General features: G+C 41.1%; 1 long non-coding RNA gene across 1 annotated transcript in view; it reads right to left on the reverse strand.

Annotated features, from left to right (window-relative positions):
- The window catches only part of LOC121100121, a 24,432-nt gene extending 11,064 nt beyond the window's left edge, over positions 1–13,368 (reverse strand). Inside the window, exons 1-2 of the long non-coding RNA XR_005831842.1 lie at positions 12,317–13,368; positions 10,718–10,841 (exon numbers count right to left, since the gene is read on the reverse strand). This is a non-coding gene — a long non-coding RNA (uncharacterized LOC121100121). The remainder of the gene's footprint in view (positions 1–10,717; positions 10,842–12,316) is intronic.
- Positions 13,369–13,383: the final 15 nt, after the last annotated feature.

Raw genomic sequence — 13,383 nt, forward strand, 5'->3', positions numbered from 1 at the left:
GGGGGGGGGGGTTGAGGGGGGGAAGCTACATCCTTACATCTTGTGACCATCTTTCTCCAGACAAGGATAAGGAAAAAAAAAAATCACACAAAATCACCTGAATTTCCCAAGGCTTCCACCAGATAGATAAACATAATCATAGAACCTCAAAAAAGGTATATAAGACAAGTTCCTAATTCTGAGTTTATTCACTTATCCTCACCTTCAGCAAATAAACATTCAATGCCAATAATATTTAAAGCACTTTAAAGAATTAAAAAACATCAATTAAACCTGGTCCTTTCACTCGGTAAGCTCCTGTTTGGAGATCACACAGGTACCCATATACCCACAACGTGCTCTTGGCTATAACCAGTGACATCAGTTGGCCTAATGCCAACTAATGAGAACCAGTACTCAGTTGAGTCTTTGAAGGAGCAGGGTTTCAGTTGCCTAAGATAAGTGGAAGGGCATTCCTAGAAAAGGCAAGGAAGGTTACAGATATGCAAAGTAAGGCTTTGTTCCAGGAATTGTGGAAAGGCTGGGCTGCCTGAAAAGAGGTTCTACACAGCAGATGTGGGGAAAGGCCACAAGAGAGAGGGCCTCTTACAACAGACTGATTGATGCATGTGGGCTTTATTCCATGGGCAAGACATAGTCTTTGAAGGTTTTCATTATCGAGAGGGGTACATAATAAAATAGGTAAAATAATAAAATTTGATCCCCACCACAATTCTATGGCAGTAGTGTTAGTACTATTTATCAATAGAAAAGCGCTAAACCAGACCTAGAGTCCAGTCAGCTGGAAGTCTATTTCTACTGTAGGAAGACTGGTATGTTGCAGATGTGCACAAAATACACTAAAGACAGGGGCACCTGGGTGGCTCAGTTGGTTAAGTGTACAACTCTTGATTTCAGCTCAGGTCATCATCTCAGGGTTGTGAGATTGAGCCCCACATCGGGCTCTGCGCTCAGCAGGGAGTCTCCTTGAGATTCTCTCTCTGCCCCTTCTCTCCCCCTCAAATAAATGAATAAAAATAAAATCTTAAAAAAAAAATACACTAAAGGGACGCCTGGGTGGCTCATAAGCATCTGCCTTTGGCTCAGGTCATCATCTCGGGGTCCTGGGATTAAGCCCTGCACTGGGCTCCCTGCTCAGTGGGGAGTCTGCTTCTCCCTCTCCTTTTGCCCCTCCCCCTGCTCGAGCACACTCTCTCTCTCTCTCATAAATAAATAAAATTTAAAAAAATACGCTAAAGAGAGATTCTGAAGGCAGTAGAGCAGCTCCTAGAGAAAACAGATTGGTGAACAAAGTTGGAGTTCAGGAGCCAATGTTTAGCAAAGTAATTAAAAACAAATGAACAGGCTTCTCTTCCAGCAAGTTTGACTCTGCCATGAAGGCAGGAGCAACAGGATTGATGATGTGGATGATCTCATATTTCTTCAAAGTCCCCCCAGAGTACTGAGCCCACAGTGCTAGGCACACGGTGTTGCCAAATAGGTGGCCGATGCATTCAATCCCCTTCAGCCAGTCTTGCCAAAGGCAGTGAGAATCTTCGGCCCTATGGCATTCTAAACTGTACTCAATACTCTCAATTGCCTAGCACAAACCCAAGATCACATCACTCCAACAGAATGAAATTGGATGCCTCTCTCAACATGACAAAGATATGTTTGTTTAAATGACAACTGTAGGATTCCCCCAAGGACATGTAAGCCATGTGAAAACTCTGAGCACAGAGCTCACAGCTGTCTATTTCAACAGTCAACAGTGGACAACTGGTAAGAATCCAAACAATTTTTTATTGTTTAAGTCTTAGGTGCTGTTGTTTTTCTAACAGCTTCCCTGTGAATGATGCACATGTGATCTCTCAAAATAAGGGTTCTTCAGGAAAGACCTTGCCTATGTTAACAACGACTTGCATTTGATTTAACTTCTCTAACACTGAAATATAAAGTGATTAAGAGAAAAAATTGCTGAACATCATATTACCTTTCAAGGTTATTTTCTAAAATAGTTAAAACATGAAACTCCACCTTTCTTTTAGGGCCCCCTCCAGGTTCTGTCTTGGGGTAAGCTGAGCCTCCATAAGACTCCAGCTGACTCACTCACCAAGATCATACCCTCTTCTTCCAGATTCCTAAGGAATATAGATAGAAGTGAAGAGGCAGAGAATGAACATCCCTCACCCTAATTCCCTCAAATGGTAGTTTTCTTTTTGCATTGTTATTTTCTGGTGTTTGTTTGCTATTTTTTCACTTAGGAGATCCCATCTTTACAAGAAATATTTTGTGGAAGTCCACAGTCTGAAAGTGCTAAATGTGGGGTCATAATTGAAGGAGACAGGAGACGAGGTTGGGGAGACCCAGAGGCCTCATCATTTGCCCTCCCTCGTGCTCTCAGTCTTTTGCTGGACACAGAATAAAACTATTGACCTTGAAGATTTCTGAAGTACTTTGAATGTGATTCATGATCTTCAGGATATCAAAGCATAAAAAACACTGAGTTAGACCAGGCTCCTGGGTGTGAATAATAGAGCAGCCTATTTGACTGCCTCACTCAATCATCAGTCCACAATTATTCACCGCATATCTAGGAGATGCCAGATGCTGTTGGAAGTGCCAGGGGTATAGCAGTAAACAAGAAAGACTAATTTCCTGCTTTCATGGAGTTTCCATAATAACAAGGGAAGACACAATAAAGACATAAAGAAATAAATATACATATAATTTTGATATGATAAGAAAATGGATATGAGGAAAAGCAAGATAGGATAAGGAAATAGTAAAAGGGTGTATATATATGTGTGTGTGTGTGTGTGTGTGTGTGTGTGTGTGTGTGCATTCACACATGCTCTCATGTTCTGGGTCACAGAAGGCCTCCCTCGTGGGGGTGACTTTTAATCAGGGAGTAAATAAAGTGAGATGTCTGGGACAAGAACCATTCAGACAGAAGAAACAGTAGGTGGAAAGGCACTGAGGCAAGCACGTGCTCAGAGTGTTTGAGGAAGAACAAGGAAGCCAGACCAGCAGGAACAGTAATGAGAGTGAGAGCAGGAGAAGACGAGGTCAGGAGACGCCCGCTCCTCTGGGGACAAGGCCAGCTACGAGGCCAGCTCACTCTTCACTTTGCTCCGCAGGGGCCAGCTGCCAGTTGGAGATGAGATAGATGTTCAATAAATATATGTGGGAGAGAATCAGAAAGTCCATTGTTTTAGTAAAAAGAACACATTTAAGGGTCTATCTGATTTCTTCATTCTTCCATCAGAAAGTCTGAGGTGGCAAATTTTGTAATGTTTTTGTTTGACACGAGTTCAGAACATCCTGCCTTTACGCAGAGCATCGTTGCCCTCCCTAGTGACCCCGGCCTTGGGGACAAAGTGTCCCCAGTGTTTTCAGGGCCACATCTCTTACCACATCCCCTAAAGTCTGTTTCTGATGTTCTCGTTACTCAGATTACATAGTTTGGCATGTTCCAAGGAAAGTGGTGACTGGCAAAGGAGAAATGTTGTTAATAGATTAGATTCCTTGATGCATAAAAACCGCTTTTTGTTTTCAATCAGAAAAGAAACAAATTGTTGCAAAATTGATGGCCTTCCACTATACCCCTGAGCTTGTGTCAAGAACAGTTTTGGTCAACGATGTCACTCACTCAGCCACTTGGTGCTGTGTGAAGCACAATTCCAGAGCTAAACTGGTGTTAAGAGGTGAAAATTGGCTGACTCTTTTATTTGTATTTCTGGGAGCAGGCCATTTTTAGCATAATTTCTTAGGTGAAGCAATTTTCAAATGAGGTAGCTTTTATGACAGGCTTTATAAAATCTTACCAAATAGGCCTATGTCTTATGTTTCTTTTTGTAAGGATGGCCAGAGTCCCATCGTTCCCTCTCTTGGCACCTACCATCTGCCAAGAAACATGACTGATTCCTGGTTTTCTGATCCCCTTTGCAATTTGTGACTGAGTTAACAACAAAAAAGTCATTCTGTTTGCAACTCTAAATATATCAAGATTGTCAGACTGTTCAAGGGGGAAAAATGCAATCTTTGCTTTGAAAATTTTTTCTTAAAGGGACATTTCATCTTTGTTATAATGAGGTTAATTTCAGGTCACACACACACAAACACACGTCCTATATCTCTGCAACATAGATAATGCAGTAGCTAAGACTGTTGACCGCAATTGAAACAAGGAAGAATAAGATATTTTGTAGGCCTATTACGGGTAGAGACAAGATATTGCATTTATATTGCCTGATATTAAAAGTCAAAAAGAAGAGGGACTTTTACTGGGCTTTTTTGCTGTTGGGGAGTTTGTGTAGTTTGGTCCCTCTTCAGCATCCTTTGTGGTCTGATATATTAGAATGCAACCCAGGTGATAGGCTTCTTCTTTTTTTCATCCTTTCATATGACACAGGGGGTACCCTATGGAGAAATTTAGCAGCCTTGACTTTACCATTTATACAGCTGGGTTTATGAAAAGATGTTCACTGCCAGTAGTTCACAGTGAAGGTCCTGTCAAACTCCTTGATGACTATGAGACTGGGCTAATGCCCACCTGCTCCAGGTATACTCTCCCCAGCTCTTCCTCAAAACACACACTACTCAGACTAGGGTGACTAAACCATCTAGGTTTGTCCAGGACTAAAGGGTTGCTGGGACATAGAACTTTTTGTGCTAAAACTGGGAAAGTCTCAGGCAAAGCAGAGGAATGGATCACCCTAACTTGGATCCCCAGGGAGTATGAAGCAGCTCTTGATTGGGAGCTGTGGACACTGGGCCTACAGGGGAGTTGCACTGCTTCCTTTTACCTCCAGGGATAAGGCCTCCCTGTCCAGGCCTTTGAGGTGACCATGTGGATGTCCTCCCATTTGTCTGATACCAGGATAACCTCTGACAACTTCCACATCAGCAAAATGGGCATGATAATTGTGCCCACTTCTTAATTCTTCTATGAGAACCAATTAAGTCACCATTAATGTGTGTAAAGCACCTACAACAAAACCTGGTACTTAATCAGTGCCTAACAAATGTTACCTATTGTCATTATGAACATTAGCTAATGGATGAGGGAAAATGATGCAGAACTTCACATCATAGTTGCTCTCCTAGTGAATCTTGAACATCTTACACATATTATCTTTCCCAAAGTTAGAAAGAAAGAAAGAGGAAGGGAGGGAGGGAGGGAGGGAAGGAGGGAAGGAGGGAGGGAGAGAGAAAAATTGAAAGAAAGGATACATGATCATCAGTTAGTAAGATTTATCTACTTTCTTAAAAATTAATTCTACCCTCAAAGACTGACATTTGATTATAGTCAAATTTCGTATAAAAAACGTTTCCAAAATGCAAGTGATTGTTATTAATACACTGCATTTTCAGAATAAGTTACTGCTCTTACCAACATTGTTTATCATAGTAAGAAATGCAAACAACCCAAATATCCACCAGTAGGATAATGATTAACATACTTGTGTTACACTCATACTCAGCAATTTGTTAAATGAATAAGGTAGATTCTTATGCACTGACATGAAAAGATCCCCAAGGCATACTGTTGCAGAGCCATATATATACAGATACAAATATAGATATATAGATATAGATATATAGCATAATTCCGTGTAGGTAAACAAATCACAGATATGTCTCTATATATGTGTAAGTACATGCATGCATAAGAACAAAATTTTTGGGGGTGGATGCATCAGTACCTAAGGATTATCTCTGGAAAGCAGAGAATGGTTTGGGGGTGGCTTGAATAGGAGACTCACTTTTAGATTAAAATCATATGTTGTTTAAACTTTATACAAAGACAATCTATCCATATATTATTAATACTTACAAATTTTTTAAATAGCATAATAAAACAGCTGTAGGAAAGCACTTCACCCCTAAATTCTTTTGTTATTGTTTTGTCCCTCCTTCTTCTCCTTCATCCCCAACATCCTTCCAAAACAGGAAAACAAATTTGTTGTATGCGGTGGAATACCCAGGTTACTGTAGATGAGGTGTATGGCATATGATTCACTAACTGATAATGAGAGTTGACTGTAGTAAAGAGTCCACAGGGTTGCACCCCAGTACAAATGAAGGAAATAGACACACTGTTGAACGTGATTTGTCAATAAGTTCTTTAAAAATAAAAGTTGTTAGCTGTTTTAACCAATTGATCTTTAACCATGTCATCTTAATAATCAGGGAATATGTTTAAAATAGAACACGAAAGTTACATTTTTTTGAGGTGTTTGCAAACTAGATAACGGTAATAATCTGGATTAAATCTTGTATCGCGATTCTAGGAAGGTTGGCATGGGCTACTTTGTGAGCACATATATAGAACTTTTCTATTATCGGTATGAGCACAGAACCTGAATGCTGAATATGCTGTCTAGAATATGCTGGGTGGAGAGCTCAAGGGGACCCTCTAGGTTTCATTTCAAGTAACGATGACTAGTTTAGGAAAGGCACTTGCTGCATTGGAAAGAACCCAAGTTTTAGAATCAGACTGAGCAGACCTGACTTCACTCTTCAATAAAACATGTGATTTTAGATATATTACTTACTTCCTCGTTCCCCACTGTCTCTGTCCAAGAACATAATCATCACTACTTCAAAGGATTATCACAAGGATTAAATATGAGTTATAGAAAAACACAAAGTAAGTACAAAATAAATATTAAATCTCATTTGCTTGCAACTTATATAGTTCCTTTAATCCTTATGCAGTTACATTGCTGCATTGGTTTTCATTTTTTTAAATTTCTGGCATTTTACTCTCTTTAAAAATTCTACTTTAACTGTAACGTAAAGTGATTACAAAAGAATAGAACTTTTTAAAACATTTAACGAACAGAAATCTATTCATTCAAATATGCACTCAGAGAAATCATGGGGTCTTATCATTGCCAGGGGCTATAGAAGTCATCTGGTTGAATCTAACCCCTACTGTAGGAATTCATTTCATCTTCTCCTTCTGAAGGCTGCTAAAAATGGAGCATGCTTCTTAACCTCTTAGCTAGAAAAGAATGAGGGAAAAGAAGTCTTTTTTTTTTTTTTTAAGATTGATTTATTTGGTGGAGAGGGAGAGAGAATCTCAAGCAGACTCCATACGGAGTAAGGAGCCTGATCCAGAGCTCGATCCCAGGATGCTGAGATCATGACCTGAGCCGAAACAAGAGTTGGATGCTTAGCCAACTGTGTTACCTAGGCGCCCCCAAAGAAGTATTTTTGAAAGGAAGAGACTGGACAAGAGGAGAAGCCACAAGTGCCCTTAGACTATCAGCACCTCTTCCCACCAGAACCATTGCACCAGGTGATCTTCAGTTCTCTGCAGGCAGCTGCTTACAAAGCAATCTATTCTTTGATCTTCAGAAAGCTGGGGGAGACCAATCTAGACTATCCTTCTATATCCAGTGAAATGTACAAGAGAGCATTGGATTTTAGGGGAGTTGTTTTCCCCAAGAGCTCAACCTCCTTCAAAGACAACAATAATGATGGGTGCTGAATTTCTTCTGAAGTTCCTCTGTGTTATTGCTAACCAAGTTGTAGTCCACAGTTGCAGTCTAGATCTTACTCTAAGTCTAAATTCTTCTCGAGTCTCTGAAACCTTCTGGGATGTCCATTGAAATCTATTCCTATTCTTTTGTCCCCTGGACTCCCTCTTCAATAACCTTCTTGAGGTCTTCAAAGACATCACCTTCTGCTATATAATTAGGAAGCTCAAAGCAGCATTTTATCCAGCATCAAAAGCTTTAGGAAGTCCTCTTACAATTTGGGTGTAGCCTTAGACACATTTCAGTGATAGTGTGCTATTAAGAATTGACAATTTCAGATTTTTTTCCAATTTTATATTATCTAATCAGTTAACGGACAAACATAATGTTTTTTTTAATTTCTCTATCCTACTTCAATTTGTTTCATCACTTTTAATTTTACAATAAAATGAGAGAATTTTCTCTACATATTTGTATGTTTCACACTTAAAGCTGGTCACTATGTTATAAATTACAGTACAGAAAGGACTTAAATCAGATGTATACCAATAACCAAAGCACCTGCTCTGGGATTCCAAGGTTCTAACTTTATCTTGGCCACCTTGGAGACAAGATCTACAAGGAATAAATATAAACCCATCTCTATGCCTAGGTCCTCCCATTTATTCACTATTCAACAGTAGTAGTGGCTAGCTATGAATTTTTCTTCCAATGACATAGCATACTTTTAGTTTGGAAAAAGAAATGTCCTGGGTTAAACTGAGAAGTGTTTATATATAAAATTTTTATATAAATATCTTTGTAAATAAAAATTCATAAACCAAGCATTTGTAAGCCAAGGAATGAGTACAGACATCATTTAAATCTATGGAAGTGAGTAAAACCATTCTGAGAGTATATTGAATAGAGAAACAAAGAGTGCTCAAGAAGTAGACCTAAGGAATGCCACATTTAGAAGTTGGTTAGGGAAGACGGAACCAAACAGATCTGGAAGGAGTTGCCTATTAGGTAGGAAGACACTATCTAATCAGAGTTTCTATTAAGCTCATGATTCTGAGATGACTGATGTACAAGATGTAAAAGGGTGGTTCACATTATAAGGGGAAATATCATTATGACATAAATGAAAAGGGGACATGCTCCTAGAAAGGCCACAGAACACTGAACCAGAAGACAGAGGCTAGGATTAAATTTCCCAGCTCTGACTGTTACTAGGTACATAACATTGGACAGGACAGATGACTTTGCCCTGAGCCTCAGTGAACTCCTTTGCAAAAGGAAAGACAAGAATACCTAGATCGATGAACTGTTGTGAGAGTTTATCAAATTAACGCATTCGAACGTACATTGTAAATGGAAAAACATAACACAAACAAAAGACACTTGCCTTGGCTCTCTGACTAAAACTTGCATTCCTTCAGGACAAGGGCCCACCCCACCCACTTCTCTTGTCGGTCTTCTGCCCAAATCCTGACCTCTCTGATGGTGTCCACCTGCTTTCTGTGATCTTCCTCTGTTGCATGAAATCTAGGACCTTAGTGCCAACTGCCCATTGCCAGAGCTTTATACATCCCAGTTGCTGGGCTCTCACCAAATTACCCACCTGGTTCCTGACTTTCTGGCCCACTTACCACCCATGAGCCCAAGTTATGATCTGCTTCAAAGTGTTGTTTCAAAGCCAATCACAGACTTAATCACTGAGATTCACACTTAAGATCCATCTCTAGTTTGTTTGCTCACAAAGAGTTCTTGAAATCTTGAGACCAAAGCACACTGTGTATATCTTAAAAGGTGATATCTACAGCAAAATACATATATGGATTAATTCATCAATTTCCTTCACCTTCAGTTCTTGATTTACATAAATAATAAAGGCTTTTGTTTATTCCAATAGTCTTAAAAATTGTTTATGGCGCTGACAGTACCTGGATTGTGTTTGAGTCTTCTCTAATCAGGTAAGATAGCCATTCTATTTATCTGAAGATTCTTTGATCAAGTTGTTTTCATTGAAAATAAGTATGGTTTTAAAATTACCAAAAATTCTTCACAATAATTGAAGTGCTACTTGCTTTATCCATTCCTTAAGGGAAAAAATTAGCCGAACATTTGTTGAGCTGGGTTGAAAACTCATCTATTATTGGATTCACTGATATTTTAATTATAATTTAATTATCAATGATTAAAGAGGAAAAAATCATAATTAAATAATCTATGTTATACTCCAAATTTTTTAATTCGTTGATTTGCTCTAAATACAATATTGAATCCTTTCAGCCAATCATTTTGAAAATAAAAATAAAATTGAATCTCTTTACTTTGATCTTTGAGATTTTGGAGGGGCTGAGGAAAGAAAGGGAGGAAGGTCACCATGCGAACATCAGATGATACACACCAATTTTTAAAACCCTAGCAAAGACTTTGTGCTTCACCAAGCTCTACTCAAGCACAGAGAGAAAATGAAGTTACCCATGACAGGGTATTACAATAATGCCAGAAAAGCAGTTCCTGTCTCCATAATGGGAAGTTATATGTCAAGCTAAAATATCCAAATCTTTTATATTTTAGTACTAGTAACTTTTATTGCTTTTTTAAGGGATGTCATATTCTATTTTTTAAGAAATTTAATTACATTCACTCTCCTCCAATCATCAATTCCCTCTTTTGGTCCATGCCTAGATTACAAAGAGAAATGTAAGTGAACCTGCAGTGACTTTACCTGAACTCTTAAGCAGAATACAAAGTGTTCCAACTTTCTCATAGGACATACCAGTTTACTCTAGTTAACTACTTTAAGGAAATAAGCCTGGCTCCATTGGCAATGGGGACGAGTGGTAATGAAATTCAGACGGGGGTAGTTTTCAGTATCCATTGTCATTGGTTATATGCTCCCATAGCATTCTATATCTTTCTTTCCAAATATTTACCAGTTCATAATTACATACTTATATGATAATATTGTGAATGTCTTTCTCCCCAGCATGACAGTAAGGTCCATGAGAACAAGGGTAAGATCAATTTTTCCTACCAGTGTATATTTCGGCACCCAGTTGGGGGTGCCTAGAATGTAGTAAAGTGTGCAAAACACTTTTATGGAAATAAGTAAGTAAATAAATAATTTTCAAAGAGTCCTTAGGAATGGATCAGTATCAGTCACTTGGTATGTCCTATGTAACGAAATTCTACAAAAGGTATTTTTGAACAGTTAATTGATTACACCACATTTTGAGCATGCCCATTTTCCCTGATACCTTGTTTCCAGAGGCTGGTTTCAGCTTTCTCTGATGACCACAGAGTGACAGCCCTCTTGCATACTTATATTAAGAGCATCCTATTAAATATTTTGAGCTTTATAGTTCGTCTTTAGAAGTCCACCTAAAAATTTAGAACAACAACAAAACTCCTTAGAAGTGCATCCCCAATCTGTTACACCAGTATGAGAAAAAACAGTTTTTTCCAACTTTTTCCTTTTACATGGTATGAGCATCTGCAAGACAGGTCACCTGATAGTACAGTCGGGGTAAGTGGTTCTCAAGCTTGAGTGTGCATCAGAACCACACGGAGGACTTAAAACACAGATTGCTAGACAAACCCACAGAGTTTGTGATTCCATAGGTCTGGTGTGAGGGCCTGAGAATTTGTATTTCTCACAGATGCCCAGGTGTTGCTGATGCTGCTGGTCTGGAGGTCACACTTTGAGAGCAACTAGGGTAGTTGCTGGAAGGGAACCTTGCTAAAATCAGGTTCAATACCAGCTGCATTCTTGGTTGAAATAGTCTCATAGAGAAAATTATAAAAGGTTGGTGGAGAGGATGAAATAGCAAGAGGGGCTACATAACATACATTATGCAATACATTATTAATTAACCATCTTGCCTTATTACTCTTTGGTTGGTTGTGGGTTTTTTTCCCTAAATATGCTTCTTCAGGAATTATCTTATTTCACTTTTTAATAACTAAAATTCCAGGGGGGAGAAATCTTGAAGTTATTTTTGTTCTCAGTAAAAATCACCTCTCTTTGGCTTCCCTGTCCCTCAGCTCCTCAAGCAGTTCACTTATTCCTTTTAGTAATTATCTGTAAAAATGGATGTAATAGAACCTACCTCAGTGTCTTGCTGTGAAGATTAAATGAGACCCTAAATGGAGAAAACTCAGCACCGAAAACAGTCTGTGAATGGTAGCTGCTGTTTTTACTAATTCATTTACTCATCCAAGGAAATAAAGTCCAATGGTCAGGGGAACCGTGACTGAAACTACTTCGTCTCTAACACATTAATTGACCTCAGCAATAACCCTAAATCATAAAGGGAATGTTCAGTTATGTTCTAGGTATTCTGCTTACTGTGGCACAAAAGTGTCTAATTTGGAAATTTTGGCACACGGTACCAGGATAACATTCTCCCCAACTATAGAAAATCACAAAGAAGAATCACTTGGAGAACTACTTAAAAATACAGGTTCCCGAGCTCCACCCCAGACCAACCAAAAGCATCTTCAGAGGAGAGGCCTAGGAATCTTTCAAATAATCACCCCAGGTGATTTCTCTGATCAGGAAGTTTGGGAAACACTGAAGGGACCTCTCACTCTGCTCTAACGGTGGCTCATATAAGCCCTAAATCATTGTTTCTGTTTATTCAGTAGGCCACTGTTTACTACAAAATTTTGTAAGTACTTTCTTAGTATTTTGTTCTTTTGAATTAAACTGAAGTCACCTGGAGAGGTCAGCTATAAGTAGGGTACTTTTTTGGCTGGTGGTGCTTTGGGAAGGATCTCAGTGTTTTGAGTTCACTCGTCGCCAGTAGCTAACTGGTCAGGCTCCGTGCCTCACGTCTCAATTGCCTCATGCCTACCTTCTGTTGAACTTCCTCCTGCAACGTCTCCTCTTTCTGGGCTCTGCCTCAGGTCTAACTTGTTTGTCCCTCAACTTCACGTCTTGAGCAGAACATTTGGTGCTTTCTTAGTTCAGGACGCTTTGCTGGAATAGTCGATTTCCAGGGATTTTACAGGCTGGCCAAAACAGTTTGTTCCGAACAGCGACGCCGGGGCCGGGACTGGCAGCCAGTCGGCCCGAGCGTTTCCTGACTCTGCACAACCACCCGTGACCTTGGGCGAGCGAGCGAGAGAGCGCCGCCTGCCCCGCTTCTTCTCGGGGGCGTCCGGGCGATGCTCTGGCTGGACTTTAGAACGGAAGCGGGGTTCGGGGGAACGGGACAGGGGAGGCTTCTTAAGCAGGCGATTGGAGTTATTTTCCTTTTCTCGAGGCGAATCCCTCTTACTAACTCGAGGGGCGGGGGGCAGGAGAGGGCGGCGGTTAGGGGAGTAAGGAGGAAAGGGAAATGTCTGCCAAGGGCTCGAGACAAAGCGTGAGAACTCAGATGGCGAGAAGCGGGCTTGAGCGAGAAAATCGGAAGGAGGAAGGCTGAGGGCGGACAATCGGGTTAAAAATAGAAACGCATTCTCCACAGGACTCGCTCCTTCCAGCTCCACCCTGGGGCCGAGAGCCGGGCCAGCAACTCGACTCAGCGCGACTGCAGCGGGGCCGGGCTTGACCCCGCCTCCCGTCCCCAGGAACTGGGCCCGAGGGCGGGGCGCCGGGCTCGCTTCGTCACCGCGCTCCCCGTCGCCGCCGTCGGGGTTTTCGCTGACGCACAGACCCCGCCCCCCTCCCTCTTTCCCTCACTGCCCGAGTGCCGGGCGGCTAGAGAGCGTCAGTCGGCCGGAGCGTGGACCCGTGTGCGCCTGGGCTTGGGGCTCGCTCGCTCCCGGGAGCCACGCCACTTCCGCGGCCATAGCTGAGGCGACGGAGAGCACCACCGGCGGGCCCTCGAGGCGCCCAGGCCTCCCTGCGCGCGTTCCGGTCGCCCTCGGAGTCGGCCCAGCCCGCCGCCGGTGGAGGCGTGAGGTGACGACGGGCAAG

The sequence above is a fragment of the Ursus maritimus genome, unplaced genomic scaffold, assembly GCF_017311325.1.
Source record: "Ursus maritimus isolate PB19 unplaced genomic scaffold, ASM1731132v1 scaffold_34, whole genome shotgun sequence".
In the NCBI taxonomy this organism is placed as follows: Eukaryota; Metazoa; Chordata; class Mammalia; order Carnivora; family Ursidae; genus Ursus; species Ursus maritimus.